Here is a 14,693-nt window from a genome sequence, read left to right on the forward strand (position 1 = left end):
TTGATGCCACACTCATTCAAATGCAGCCTTGATAGGAAAGTCATCTCACTTCACCATATGTGAACCAAGGTTGCAATGAGAAAAGGAACTGAGTAACCTTAGTAGGGCTCAAACTGGGCATCAGTGACCACGTTATTGCTAAGTAAGTGCTGCTTAATAGTATTGCTGATGTCTGTTTCCAACCCTTTACTTTTGACAGAGAGTTTTTTCTTAATTCATTCATAGGATAAGGGCATTGCTGGTTTGGCAGCATTTATTACCCATCCCTAATTGCCAAGAGGGCAGATAAGAGTCAATCACATTGCTGTGGGCTTGGAGTCACATGTAGGCAAAACCAGGTACAGATGGTAGTTTCCTTCCCTCAAGGACCTTAATGAACCAGATAAGTTTCTCCAACAATCAAGAATGGATTCACAGTTATCATTGGATTCTTAATTCCGGATATTTTTTAAATTCAAATTCCACCAGCTGCCGTAGCAGGCACTGAACCCGGGTCCCCAGAACATTATCTGGGTCTCTGGATTAGAATTCCAGCAATAATACCACTAGGCCATTACCTCCCCTGTGTAGGCTCCTCATTCAGTGAATTATTTAAAAGTGGGTATTTGCCAGGCCATCAGGTTGCAGAATGTGATTGAGTTAAAAGCTGCTGCTGCTGATGGCCCATAACACCTAATAAATGCTTAGTATTGAGTTGCCCTTCTGTTTGAAAACTTCTCTATAGTTGTGGTGCCATTTAACACAATGCAGGGCATCCTCAATGTGAAAACAGTGTTTTATCTCTACAAAAACTGTGTCCTTGACATTGCTCCTAATACTAACAAGAATAGATGCATTGCAGCAGGCAGATTGGGGGGATCAAATACTCCCTCTTGTTGGTTTCTTCATAAACTTCCAAAGACCCGTTTAGGACCGACCAGCTCAGACGGTCACGGCACTGCGAAGTCATTCTTGATGGAAGTATGAATATCCCCTCTACCCACCCAAAGTACATTCTGTACCCTTGCCAGCTTCAGTACTTCCTCAAATGGTATTCAATATAGTGGAGTACCAATTCATCAGCCGACGGGGGACAGTAGGTGGCAACTTGCAGTTGGTTTCTTTGTCTGGCTTTTGCTGTTTGACTCAATGCTGTTAGATTTCATGGAATCTGGAGCCAATGTTGAGGACTCCCATGGCAACTCTCCCTTGACTACATATTTCTGAGCTAGCACCTGACCTTGGTTTGTCCTGCCATTTGTACGGGACATATCTAGAGATGGTAACAGTGTTGCGGTGATGCACGGGAAATGTTACTTGACAATGAATTAAACAGCTTTTCTAATTTTGGCACTAGCCCAGATGGAAGCAAATGTGGCACTGCTATTCAGAAAAGGAGTTTAAAAGAAAATAGGAGACTAAATAAACTCATATGAGTTATCAAGAAAATTGTGGATTCGAATAATCTCGACATGCACTTAGAAAATTATGATATTATAAAATAGAGACAGCATTCTTCTACTAAAAGGAAATTGTGTTTGATATACTTATTCAAAATTTTTGAGAATATACCAAGCTTGGTAGAAAAATGGGGAACAGATGGTGTAGTTATCTTGGATTTTCAAAAGACATTCAATAAGATTAACAAAAAAAAGGTTAATCTGCTAAACAAGGGCTCATGGAGAGGTAGTGACATATCAGCATTGTTAGAAGAACAGTTCATGGGCAAGAAGCAAAGTAGATGATAAATGATGCAGTCCCAAGTTGACAGGTTATGAGTGTAATGGTGCAACAAGCCTTGCTGTAGATTCAGCTATTTTCAGTCTGACTTAGATGAAGAGACTAAGAGTAATGTAGCTGAGTGAGCTGATACTCTGATGTTAGATAAGATTGAATGGCGCGCGGAAAACACAACGAGGCTGCAAAGAGATATGGACAGATTAATTGAGTGGGAACCAGATGGCAGACGTATAATGTAGGGAACTGAGAGGTTGTTCACATTGGCACTAAGAATAGAAAAGCAGAATTTTTTTTTACTGGTGCAAAACACATAAATATTGAAGTTCAGAGAGACCTGACTGTACTCAGAGAATTTCAGAAAATTAGAGGATATGGGGAATGGGCAGGAAATTAGAGTAGACACAAAGCTGAACGGTAATCATATTGCAGGCTTCATGGCTCATGTAGTCTGCTTTTATGTTCTCAATAGAAAAGTTATTTATATTTTTATTACAGCTTAGTGATATTACTACTCAGATTAAGATAACTATATCTGAAAAGTCAGAAAATTATTGCTTTTAGAATTTCGTGGCAGTTACTGAGAAGAATAATGACTGTAAACAGACAGGAGAGCTTGAGTTGTAAGTAGAGGGTGTATAGGCTCTCTGGGGTTTCAGAAGTTGAGGGGTGACCTTATAGAGATTTATAAAATCATGAGGGGCATAGATAAGATGGCCAGCCATTTTTTCCCCCCCAGTGTAGGGGAGACCAAAACTAGAGAGCATAGATTTAAGCTAAGAGGGGAAAGGTCTAAAAGGGACCTGAGCGGAAATATTTTCATACAGAGGGTGATGCGCATAGAGAATGAACTGCCAGAATAAGTGACAGAGGCAGGTACAATTACAATACTTAAAGATGTTTGGACAGGACCATGGATAGGAAAGGTTTACGGGGATATGGGCAAAATGCAAGAAAATGGGATGAGATCAGTTTAGAAAACCTGATTGGCATGGAAGATTTGGCCTGACGGGTCCTGTTTCTGTATTCTAAGGCTTACTGATTCTAAGATAATTCTGTAATCTGTTGTGAGATTTCATTGAATTTGGATGAAGTTTGCAGAAGTATCAACACATCCTGGTGTAAATTCAGTCGTGGATTTTAAAGCTTGATGCTAGGATGAATTTTTTAAAACATATTCAGCACATGGGATGTCAGCATTACAGACTATACCAGCATTTGAGTTAACAAGGTGTTGAGCTGGATGAACACAGCAGGCCAAGCAAAATCATAGAAGCAGTTGAGCTGACATTTCGGGCCTAGGCTCTTCTTCAGAAAATTCCTGCTATCTCTATACCAGCATTTGTTGACTGTCCCTAGTCACCTTTGAGAAGATAGTGGTCATCTGTCTTCTTGAACCACTGTAGTTCATGATTTTCGTGATTTTCCTGGAATCAGAAATCTCATGGCATGATCTATCAGTTATATACACTTCTGAAAATTACAGATCAAACATATTTTCTCTGTCAGGTCTGTGGAGCCCCAAGTTGATAATAGAACAGTAGGAGCTGCAGAACATCAAAGATTCTAATGTACAATAGGACAAACAGGGGATGTCATTAACCAATGAAATTAGAATACTAAGAAATAAACTGAGGAGAGGCTGTGAAGGAGAAGGAATTAAAGACAATGAATTCAGTTTCATATCCATGATAAAAAAAGGAAGTAAACAAAAGGAAGTGATAAGAAAAGAACAAAAAATGTAAATGTTTAGGATTTGATTTTACAAAAAGTGTTTCTAAACTCTTTAGCATAATTCCACTATCTGAAGAAGTGATACTCTATAGATTAATTTCTGGACCAGAGAGGTTGATAGACAGTCATTATCATAGAATCATTAATAATTATCGCCTCACTGGAAGTGTTCTTCTCCTATTAATTACAAACAATAACTTTTGTTGTGCGTTAAGTAGAAAATCATTGTGGAAATGTGGTAATTTCATTAAAAAATCATGTGGAGATTGAGATTCAGATGCTATTTTTCAGGCATTAATGCATGGTGTTATTAATGGTGGTCAGTAACATGACGGTATGTAATTCATGGAGCATCTCTTTCTTGAAACAAGTTGCTGGCTAATAAAATATTAATGACATGTGCATTGTTCATATGTTTGGAAGATTACTGAAAGCATTATGCAGCTCTGTAAATAACCACCTTCTAAGTTTTGCATTTAGACATACAATTAGCTGAAAATCTTCATGTTCTGTGTAGCCACATGAAGTATTTGTTAAAGGTTGCACTTCTTTGTTGATGCAAATCCAAAATAGTAATGAAAATTATTTATTCATTTCAATTCCTGCACTAATAAATTTTATGAGAAATCGTTGTTTAGATCAAAGACAGCTGCCTGCATGATGTGACTATAGAGTGTGTTTTTTTCTCAATGACACAGTTTGTGCATGTATTTGTTCAAACTCTAGTCTGCAATCAAAAACTATGTTGATAACAGTCGACATTGGTCAGCAGCATATTTGGATGGCATCGGAAATTATGTTCTATTTTTCAGTTGGATTGTCTTAGGTCAACTTCAGTAAGCACCTGTGCTCCACTGGAGAACTGCAGCATCTAATGGATGCATACATTTGTGAATATTTTCAAACACCCGTTCAGAACTCAGATTCTCGAAGCTTACCCCAAACTTTAGTGAGTACTGAGCTAGCATTATATTGCAAGAGTTCTGTCCTTGTGACACAGCGCCAGGGACCCGGGTTCAATTCCAGCCTCGGGCGACTGTCTGTGTGGAGTTTGCACATTCTCCCTGTGTTTGCGTGGGTTTCCTCCGGGTGCTCCGGTTTCCTCCCACAGTCCAAAGATGTGCAGGTTAGGTGGATTGGCCATGCTAAATTGCCTATAGTGTTCGAGGGGTGTGTGGGTTATAGGGATATGGGTCTGGGTGGGATTCTTCAAGGGGCGGTGTGGACTTGTTGGGCCGAAGGGCCTGTTTCCACACTGTAGGGAATCTAATCAAAAGACAAAAAAAGATTTTGAGAATGCATTCAGGGATGTGCAGGCTAGTGGATTAGTCATGGTAAATATGGGGTTAGATTGGGCGCGAGGTCTTGGTAGGATGCTTTTTGGAAGGTTAGTGTAGACTTGATAGGATGAATGGATCCTTTCCGCACTGTAGGGATTCTATAATTCTATGATTGTTGCTCTAATTTCAAGGTTGAAAAGGAACCCCGTCCCACCCCACTGTCAGTCAAGAATATGATCTCACCCCACTGTCGAACAGGAACGCAATGCCACTGTAACATCAAAAAGGACATTGGCCCCACTCTGGTAATTGTTCCGTAGAGGTAATTGTTCATTTTATGATAGCACCTTGCATTGTATTGGTGTCATACATTGTCTGTCATTGGAGACAAGGAATTCTGCTCTAAATTTCAAAAGATGTATCTGTTTCTGCTCCCTAAGATCCCAGTAATTATGTTTGACCAAATGTAGTTGTAATTATTCCTATCATGCAAAAAACCAGATTATGACCAAAGAACAGTCCCACTCTATTAGGTATTAACATATCAAGGCTTCTCCAGCATATCCTTTCAAACTTGTGACTTCTACCATCTAGAAGCACAAGGGCCACAGATGCATGGTAATATCACAACTTGAAAGTTCCCCTCCAAGCCATGCACTAACTCCAAATTATATCTCCATTCTGCCAGTGTCCCTGGTTCAAAACTCCTAAACTCCCTTCCTAACAGTACTGCTACACAGAAAGAACCTCAGTGGATAAAGAAAGCAGCTCATCACTACCTTCCCCAAGATCATTAAGATGGGCAATGAATGCTAACCTAGCCAGCAAAGCCCACATCCCATGAAGAAGTGAGAAAATGATACTCAATTCTCTACCACCAGTCAGTCGGTAGAATTAAAATGAAACAAACAGAAAGATTAGTGGCAGTAAACTACCTGAAACAAACTTCATACAGTATCACAAATTGAAAAATGTGGCCGAAAGGTACTGGGAGTGGCCATCTGGGAAAATGCCATTTGGTTCCAATGACAGATTTGACCCTCACCGTGAGGAGAAGGAATCCAGGAAAGATAATTTTTTAAAAGAAAAACAAAAATGCAGTACAAAAACATGGCCCAACTAGGGCTGTGATCGAACAGAGAACTGGGCTGTTAGTAACTGATTCATTGCTTGGATAGTCTGGAAACCCGTCCCATGTATACCTGACTGAGTGAGGCACATCATCCTCGTGTTCTGTACTTTGCACGACTGAAGCAGACAATGAGACAATGTACTAGATGCTGAAGAACTGGGGCAACAGGATCAGTCTTCAGAGGGGAAGGATGAAGGTATTGGAGAGGGGAAGCTCCATTTGCACATTACAGAGCTCAGCTGTGATTGGTGTTCCAAGCCAGATAAAATCTCATTGACACCTACTTGCAAAACATAAGAGATGGGTGCAGCAGACAGTTATGGACTATGAAATTTTCATTGTTCATGATGTCAGAATGTGGTTTACATTTGGGGGGAAAACTTCATCCTTCACTGGTTTCATTTGCATTCACTTTTGTTGACTGTAAATGACAGGTTGTTTTAGATTTGTTCAGTAGCTTGCCTTTGTGTGATGTTGTCCTTATTATTCAATGATAAGCTGTAGGTCGAGAGTGGGCGCTGGGGACAGGGCAGTGTTGCCTTTAAGGTTGTTCAGATAGGATGTAGCTATGGGCAGATAATGGACAGGTGTATGGTAAGATGGTTTTGCAGCGGCGAAAGGTGAAAGAATTACAATGTAAGTGTGAAGCAGTATCAGCCATGTCAGCTATTGGCTGTGGATAGCATGGTTTTGTGTCTACAATGCTAAGACATAACCGGCAAGGGATAATCCTGGATTATCATTATTTGTCTTGGTATACAGTGAACTTTCAAGGGTGGTGCAGGCACAAAGTGTGTTGGGCTTTCAGTAGATATCAGCTGAGTGTTGATTTGTTCTAGGAACAGTGTGTGATAATTTAGGTAACAATTGCTGGTGATAGACATCACAGTTGTGTGGTTGGTAGTTAAAGAGATGAATTTGGTAAGACATGGCAAGAAAACCTGCTCAGACAAGTGGCAGAAATCCCTTTGAAAAACTCAACACAACTTGGACTTAATCAAAGGAATGTAAGATTCAGCACACAGGAACCATAAGACTGCATGGAAATGCTGTATGCACTTTCCAACACAGGAGAAAGAAAGTATTCACATAACCATTCAGATCTTGAAAAGGGCGAGATACAAACTCGCACCCATAAATCTGAAGGTTTAATTCAATGTTAGAGCAACATCTTCCCCCTTGTTCTACATCAGAACATCTTTCCTGGAATTTTGAAGGAAGGTGCTCATGCATGGAAAGGTGCTCTGAGGCCAAGCAGTAGCATGCCAATGGTATATGGAAGAACTAAGATTCAATGTCAAGGAACAACACAGATCAGTGGGATGCACATAAGAAGATGTATTAGCTATAAATTCCACGCCACTGAAACAGGTAGTTTGGCTACCATTGTTGCAGCAAAGTGTTGTGGCCTATCTCAGTAAAATCATGTGATGAAATAGGTATTGTCGATGTTTGAATGTGGTAAAGGTATTGAAAAAGACCTTCCAATCAGAAGCAAGAAAAATTGGATAGAAATGCACCTGGAAGAAGTTGATGAGATGATTGCATGCTTTTAAGATTCTGGGCATCATATTACTATTGACCTAGAGAAGAAACCATTGACTTATCTCCCATTTAAAGCACAAATGTGACTAGCAGGTGAGATTGAAAGAGCTTTGAAAGATTTGACTTGAAGAAATGTAAAAAAGGAAAAAGAGTGCCACCATCATAGGGATAAAGTTGATTGTTGTGGAAGAAAAACCAGAGGGATGATTACAAATTTGATTGGATCCCAACAACCTAGATCAAAGAATAAAAAAGAATCACTGCATTACTCCAACACTAGAAGATCTCGTGCCAATACTAACAGGGATGCAGTCATTCACCAAGCTTGTTGTCAAAAATAGTGATTGGAATATGAAGCTTGATGAGGATTCTCTACTGTTTACAACAGTTAACTCACCCTTCAGTTATTCGAAATTTTCGCCTTTTGGCCTTAAAGTGAGACAGAATGTATTCTAATGTACAAAGGATGCAAAGTAAATATACTTGTTCCCAGGCCCAATATCAGTGTCTAAAGTGCAATTATTCCATACTTTTGGGTGCCACAAGACAAAACAGCATGTAATTGCAATCACTACAATTAACGGACATACATTTATCATGTGTCTAAATCCCTACATTCATTGTTGGGGATCTATCCAGTTTAGCAGTCCAGCCTAAAGCAGTCCTGCGGGCAGCAGAATGAGTCAGAATGATTTGAATATTGAACATTTACTCTGATGGGTTCAGAATAATGACAGGTTGAACACCAGCAACTGTTAAGGAATAGAACAAGGGAAGTTACTGAAGTGTGAAAGGCAAAGAATTGCTTTGTATGATGCACAAGCATAGACTGGAGAATTTTACAATTAACTCAGCAGCTGGTCTTCTCTGCTTCAAATAAATTGCAGGGATTTTTTTTGTGGTACTGGAACATTATGTTGCAATAATTACGTAAAATAATTAAGACAATTAAACTTGTTTCCATAACGACAAATGTTCCAGTGTTGCACTTGCCATTTCAAAAATTGTAGCTCAGAACTGTCCAGATTCTGATGCATATGTCCTTAGTCTCTTAGTGCCAAAAATCTCAATGGGGATATACATGAAAAGTGCATTACATCAGAAGGCCTAAAACAATAAGAGCCTTAAATAAACACTATTTGATTTTGTGCGTATCATTTCAGACGTAACTTGCTAAATCACAGAATGTGTGCACTCCCAATTCTATGAATCAAACACATCATGCAGCATTTATCTGCAATGGAACTATTAATAAATGGACCTTACCAAAGAATAAACATAGTTTTCTCTTTTGACAGGAACCGAAACAATGGACGAATAGTGGCAAATAACTTCTTCATTATTTCTACCACCTCTGATGGTGAAATTGTCATGACTTACTGTACAATCAGCAAGAACTATGTTGACGCAATGATCCATCAAAGATTGTATGCTTTTTTTACAGGATTCAAGTGTAGTCCTCTGCAAAGGAAATAATTATCCATGCATTTATTTAAAATAAGATGTGTCAAACGTTAATGAGCTTTCTGATGAAAAAGAATAGTATATATTTCTGAGTCACGTTTTAGTTCACTTCTGCCACTGCGCTATCTTGACTGTCTCTGATTCTGCAAAGTGTACTTGAAAATCAATAATGAGGATCAACATTCCAAGATGTCTGTTAGATACCTGTTCTCTCATACCAAAAGAACAAATTTACACCCATCAGATCTTTTGCAGTTACATTATCAACATGTTGCCTATCCTGGTGGCGTTAATGGTGCAAAAAATGTTGTGACTTCTTTTTATTTTCTCTTACCTACTCTCAAAAATATCAGCTTTGGAGCATCATATACAAGTAAAATTTGAAGTCATTTGCAACAAGGTGTCCTTACTTGGATAATATTCATCCATAAATACATTTTAAGAACTATGTTGTTCCACAATAGACCCTGGATTTCCTTCTTTTTTTTTCCTCCCTTCACCTGAATAAAGTTCCAGGTTTCATTGAACCTTCTGTACCTTTAAGGGCTGTGATCCTTCATCAACAAACCTCAATTATCAAAACATCTTTGGTGTGGGAATCTCAGCTAGGGTCTAATTATGTTCTCACTTCCACAACCATTTGCCATCTCAGGTCATCATGAGCGGATATGCTGCCTGATATTTCTTTCTCCCTTACATGGGAGATATAGATGATCAGAGATGCTCTACTGTTCACAACTGAGATTAGTTAACACGGAGGCTTGGGGACCGCTTTGCAGAACACCTCCGCTCAGTTCGCAACAAACAACTGCACCTCCCAGTCGCGAACCATTTCCACTCCCCCTCCCATTCTCTTGATGACATGTCCATCATGGGCCTCCTGCACTGCCACAATGATGCCACCCGAAGGTTGCAGGAACAGCAACTCATATTCCGCCTGGGAACCCTGCAGCCATATGGTATCAATGTGGACTTCACCAGTTTCAAAATCTCCCCTTCCCCCACTGCATCCCTAAACCAGCCCAGTTCATCCCCTCCCCCCACTGCACCACACAACCAGCCCAGCTCTTCCCCCCCACCCACTGCATCCCAAAACCAGTCCAACCTGTCTCTGCCTCCCTAACCGGTTCTTCCTCTCACCCATCCCTTCCTCCCACCCCAAGCCGCACCCCCAGCTACCTACCAACCTCATCCCACCTCCTTGACCTGTCCGTCTTCCCTGGACTGACCTATCCCCTCCCTACCTCCCCACCTACACCCTCTCCACCTATCTTCTTTACTCTCCATCTTCGGTCCGCCTCCCCCTCTCTCCCTATTTATTCCAGTTCCCTCCCCCCATCCCCCTCTCTGATGAAGGGTCTAGGCCCGAAACGTCAGCTTTTGTGCTCCTGAGATGCTGCTTGGCCTGCTGTGTTCATCCAGCCTCACATTTCATTATCTTGGAATCTCCAGCATCTGCAGTTCCCATTATCTCTGATACTTAGTTAACATGGATTGAGATTCAAGCTGAAACCTTTTGGCTTTCATGGCTAAACGCCATATCATTTACCCACTAGGACATGACTTATTGACGTACTAATCTCACTGTGAATTCAGACCAAATTGGCTTATTATTGCATCTGTTAAAAGGCGTATTACAAAAGTAATATTTAGCAAAATGAGAGTGTCAAACACGAAGAATAATTCTAATTTAAATTCTAAGATAATGTGCAACATTCAACTCACACCAATAGTAGATTAGAGGATTGTGGTCTGTGCTGGGTGAATTCTGACGTAAGTTATTACAGTTCATTCTATTTACATGCTAATACTGAAATGGCAGCAGTTGTTTTAAACCCTTCTGAGAAAGCACCTTAATCTTCCTGTACTACAGTGTAAGGATTTAGCTATGTATATGGAAATGTTCTTTCAAGGTTACTCTTAAAAGCATGTGGCAAACATGAATCTTCTTTGTATTGAAAGGAAAGAAGAAAGATTTACATTTAAGAAAAGAAAATCACATCTCAAAGGATTTCAGGTACAGTTAGTTGCATTGAACTCCTTGAGTTGTTAGACAGGATAACACAACTATTTTGTACAGATGAGAAAAACCTCTCAAATGTGAGTGATCCATTAATCTGCTTGCAATGTCAGTAACCAGGGGTGAAATAATAACCAAGGAAAAAATGTTGACCATGAACTTGGGAACATGTTTCACTTCTTTGACTGATTCTCACCTGACATATTGCCTCATCCAAAGGACGGAATCTCCAACAATAGCAATAGTTCCACACTCCAGTTCTAACTTTTGCTCTATACATTTATGATTTCATGTTCAAAAATGACTTTTCACATTCCTGTCTACTGTTTGTTAATATCACTTAACTGGTAACTGCCGCACAATTTCAAGAAAACGATTGTTAAATCCATAACAATGAATTGCCTCAGCTCTTTAAAAAAATTTATTCCTTTACGTAGACAGTATAATGCATCTGTCTTCATAGGATTTTCTTGAGAGAGCCCTAACAAATAAATAGATGATAATGAGAAAAGATATTTTTCTCATCAATTAAAGATTAACTTGAAACTCAGTTATTTATTTGCGATCACAAGTGCTTTTTCTCCAAAAATATACTTATCCAAAAAGTGTAAAAATATACTTTGCAAAACATTTTGACTTCAATATTACAAAATTTGCAACAAAACAAAATTCATCATGGCTTCATACAAAATGTTCTATTCATAGGTGTCTCAAAAATGTTAGAATGGTCTTAATATTTACAACATACATGCCATAGAGACAGAGTGTAAAACATTTCAGAATGGAATTTACAAAAGCACAGTAATAAAAAAGCTTTATTCCATGTTAAACTTTGAGTTGCCTCAACATAATTTCAATATTTTTGCTTTTCATAATTTATATTCTTTGTCAAGTATACAGCTTGAGGGGCTCTACTAGTTATTGCTCCTCAGTATACTATGGCTGAAAGGCCTGAGATGAGACTTCTCCTATTGTGCATCTCTAGCAACTGCTCCAAGTTTTAGTGTAACCCCCAGCAGGTAGTGCTGGACCTTGCAATTTGCCAGTTAGTTACAGTTAGATGAGGACAACTTTTTGCACCAATAGGCCAGCAAACTTTGGACAGGCTGAAGACCCTCTTTCATCAAGTTGACAGTCCTGTAGGCATAGTGGAAGTTTATCTTTGGGCTTGTCCCTGTGAATAGCCCATAGAGTGCACAGTCCTGTGTCAGAGGGCTGCTCAGGATGATCCTCAACATAAAGCAGTGCATCTCTTGCCTGGTAACAAAGTGTGGAGCTGGATGAACACAGCAGGCCAAGCAGCATCTCAGGAGCACAAAACCTGACGTTTTGGGCCTAGACCCTTCACCAGAGAGGGTGAAGGGTCTGGGTTTGAGAAAGGGTCTAGACCCGAAACGTTAGCTTTTGTGCTCCTGAGATGCTGCTTGGTTTGCTGTGTTCATCCAGCTCCACACTTTGTTATCTTGGATTCTACGGCATCTACAGTTCCCATTATCACTCATCTCTTGCCTGACCTTCTTTGCAAAGGTACATTTCACAAGCGAACGTGTTCTTTTTCCCAATCTAGCCATATCAAAGCAATGTGGGAAGGTGATGAGACTCCAGCATGTAAGATGATCTTGGGCAGGGGTATTTCTTACCGCCAGCCAAACAACGTCAACGTCAGTTTGTCAGTTCTGGTGATGAGACATTTTGCCAAATGACTTCGACAGTCTGCTTTGGAAACTATCTGACATAATCCATTATTTCTTTTTCCACAAGATCTCAAGAATGTTATGTGTTGACTACAGTCTGCAGGGCATAATGACACCACATCTGGAGTACTGTGTACGGCATTGATCTCTATATTTAGAAGGTGTAAATGCATTTGTAACAATCCAAAGCAAGTTTAACAGAGTAATACTTAGAGTAGGTGGGTTGTCTTATGAGGAAAGTTTGGCCAAACTAGGCTTTTATCCGCTGGAATTTAGAAGAGTAAGAGCTGTAAGTAATATTCTGAGGGGTCATGAGAGGATAGCTGTGTTAAAGAATGATTCCTCTATTTGGAAAACCTAGAACTAAAAGTCACTGTTTAAAATTAAAGATCACATGTTTTGTTCAGTTTACAGTGATGTTTTTTTCTGACATTTGGGTGTACATCTTTGGAACTGCCTTTCTCAAAAGATATGGAAGCAGAAAGATAGGGAAAAGAGGAAGAACTGAGCTGGCGTAGGACCATGTCAGGATGTGGGGGCTTTCTGTCTTCCTCTGCCTCAGCTCCTCTATTCTCTCTTGCCATAACCCAGTCTCTTCTGGTCTCCAGGCTCCCCCAGCACTATCTGTTCTCTTTCTGTCCTCTCAGCCCTGATAATAATCTCTTCTTCCACTCCCACATACCAGTCTAAGTATTCAGATTACAGGTCTGTAGCTTCCTGTTTTCTCTCTTGCCCCCTTCTTAGACAGTGTGGTAATCTATTGAATTTTCAAAGATAATCAAAGATAATGCTAAATGACCAAGAAACCCCCACTAACATGAGTGAGAATGCGAAAAAGTCGAGTTCACAAGCCAAACAATCATAGGAGGTGACTGAGAATGGCCACTAATCCTCAAGTTGGAGTAAAAAGTTTGTATTCATCAACCTAGATGCATCACCAAATTGACAGAAGAGTTTTGCTTCAAAATATGAAGATTAGCTTCCTGCAACTTCATAGGACAATTCCCAAAGATTCTGGACACAGCCAGATGAAGATATTGTATGGTCTGAACTTCAAGAATATTGCAAAAAAAAGAAAATTACTGTTCAAATTCAAACTCACCCCCATCCCAAGCCCCAAGATGACTTTCCACATCAAGCAGATGTTCACCTGCACATCTGCCAATGTGGTATACTGCATCCACTGTACCTGTTGTGGCTTCCTCTACATTGGGGAAACCAAGCGGAGGCTTGGGAACCGCTTTGCAGAACACCAATGCTGGGTTCACAATAAACAACTGCAACTCCCAGTCGCAAACCAATTTAACTCCCCCTCCCATTCCTTAGATGACACGTCCATCCTGGGCCCCCTGTAGCGCCATAATGATGCCACCCGTAGGTTGCAGGAACAGCAACTCATATTCTGCTTGGGAACCCTGCAGCCCAATGGTATCAATGTGGATTTCACCAGCTTCAAAATCTCTCCTCCCCACCACGGCATCCCAAAACCAACCCAGCTCGTCCCTGCATCCCTAACCTGTTCTTTCTATCACCTATCCCCTCCTCCCACCTCAAGCTGCACCTCCATTTTCTACCTACTAACCTCATCTCGCCCCCTTGACCTGTCCGTCCTCCCCGGACTGACCTATCCCCTCCCTATCTCCCCACCTATACTCTCCTCTCCACCTATCTTCTCCTCTATCCATCTTCAGTCCGCCTCCCCCTCTCTCCCTATTTATTTCAGAATCCTCTGCCCATCCCCCTTTTCTGATGAAGGGTCTAGGCCTGAAACGTCAGCTTTTGTGCTCCTGAGATGCTGCTTGGCCTGCTGTGTTCATCCAGCTTCACACTTTATTATCCTATAACTCGGACTCTGGTTTGTATACTTAGCAGCTGACCAAGCTGTTTGCATATTTATAGACTGCCTACCTCTTTAACTTGTCTGTCTCCTCTCCACCTATCTTCTCCTCTATCCATCTTTGATCCGCCTCCCCCTCTCTCCCTATTTATTCCAGAACCCTTTCCCCCTTCCCCTTTTCTGATGAAGGTCTAGGCCCGAAACGTCAGCTTTTCTGCTCCTAAGATGCTGCTTGGCCTGCTGTGTTCATCCAGCCCCACACTTTGTTAAC

The sequence above is a fragment of the Stegostoma tigrinum genome, chromosome 10, assembly GCF_030684315.1.
Source record: "Stegostoma tigrinum isolate sSteTig4 chromosome 10, sSteTig4.hap1, whole genome shotgun sequence".
In the NCBI taxonomy this organism is placed as follows: Eukaryota; Metazoa; Chordata; class Chondrichthyes; order Orectolobiformes; family Stegostomatidae; genus Stegostoma; species Stegostoma tigrinum.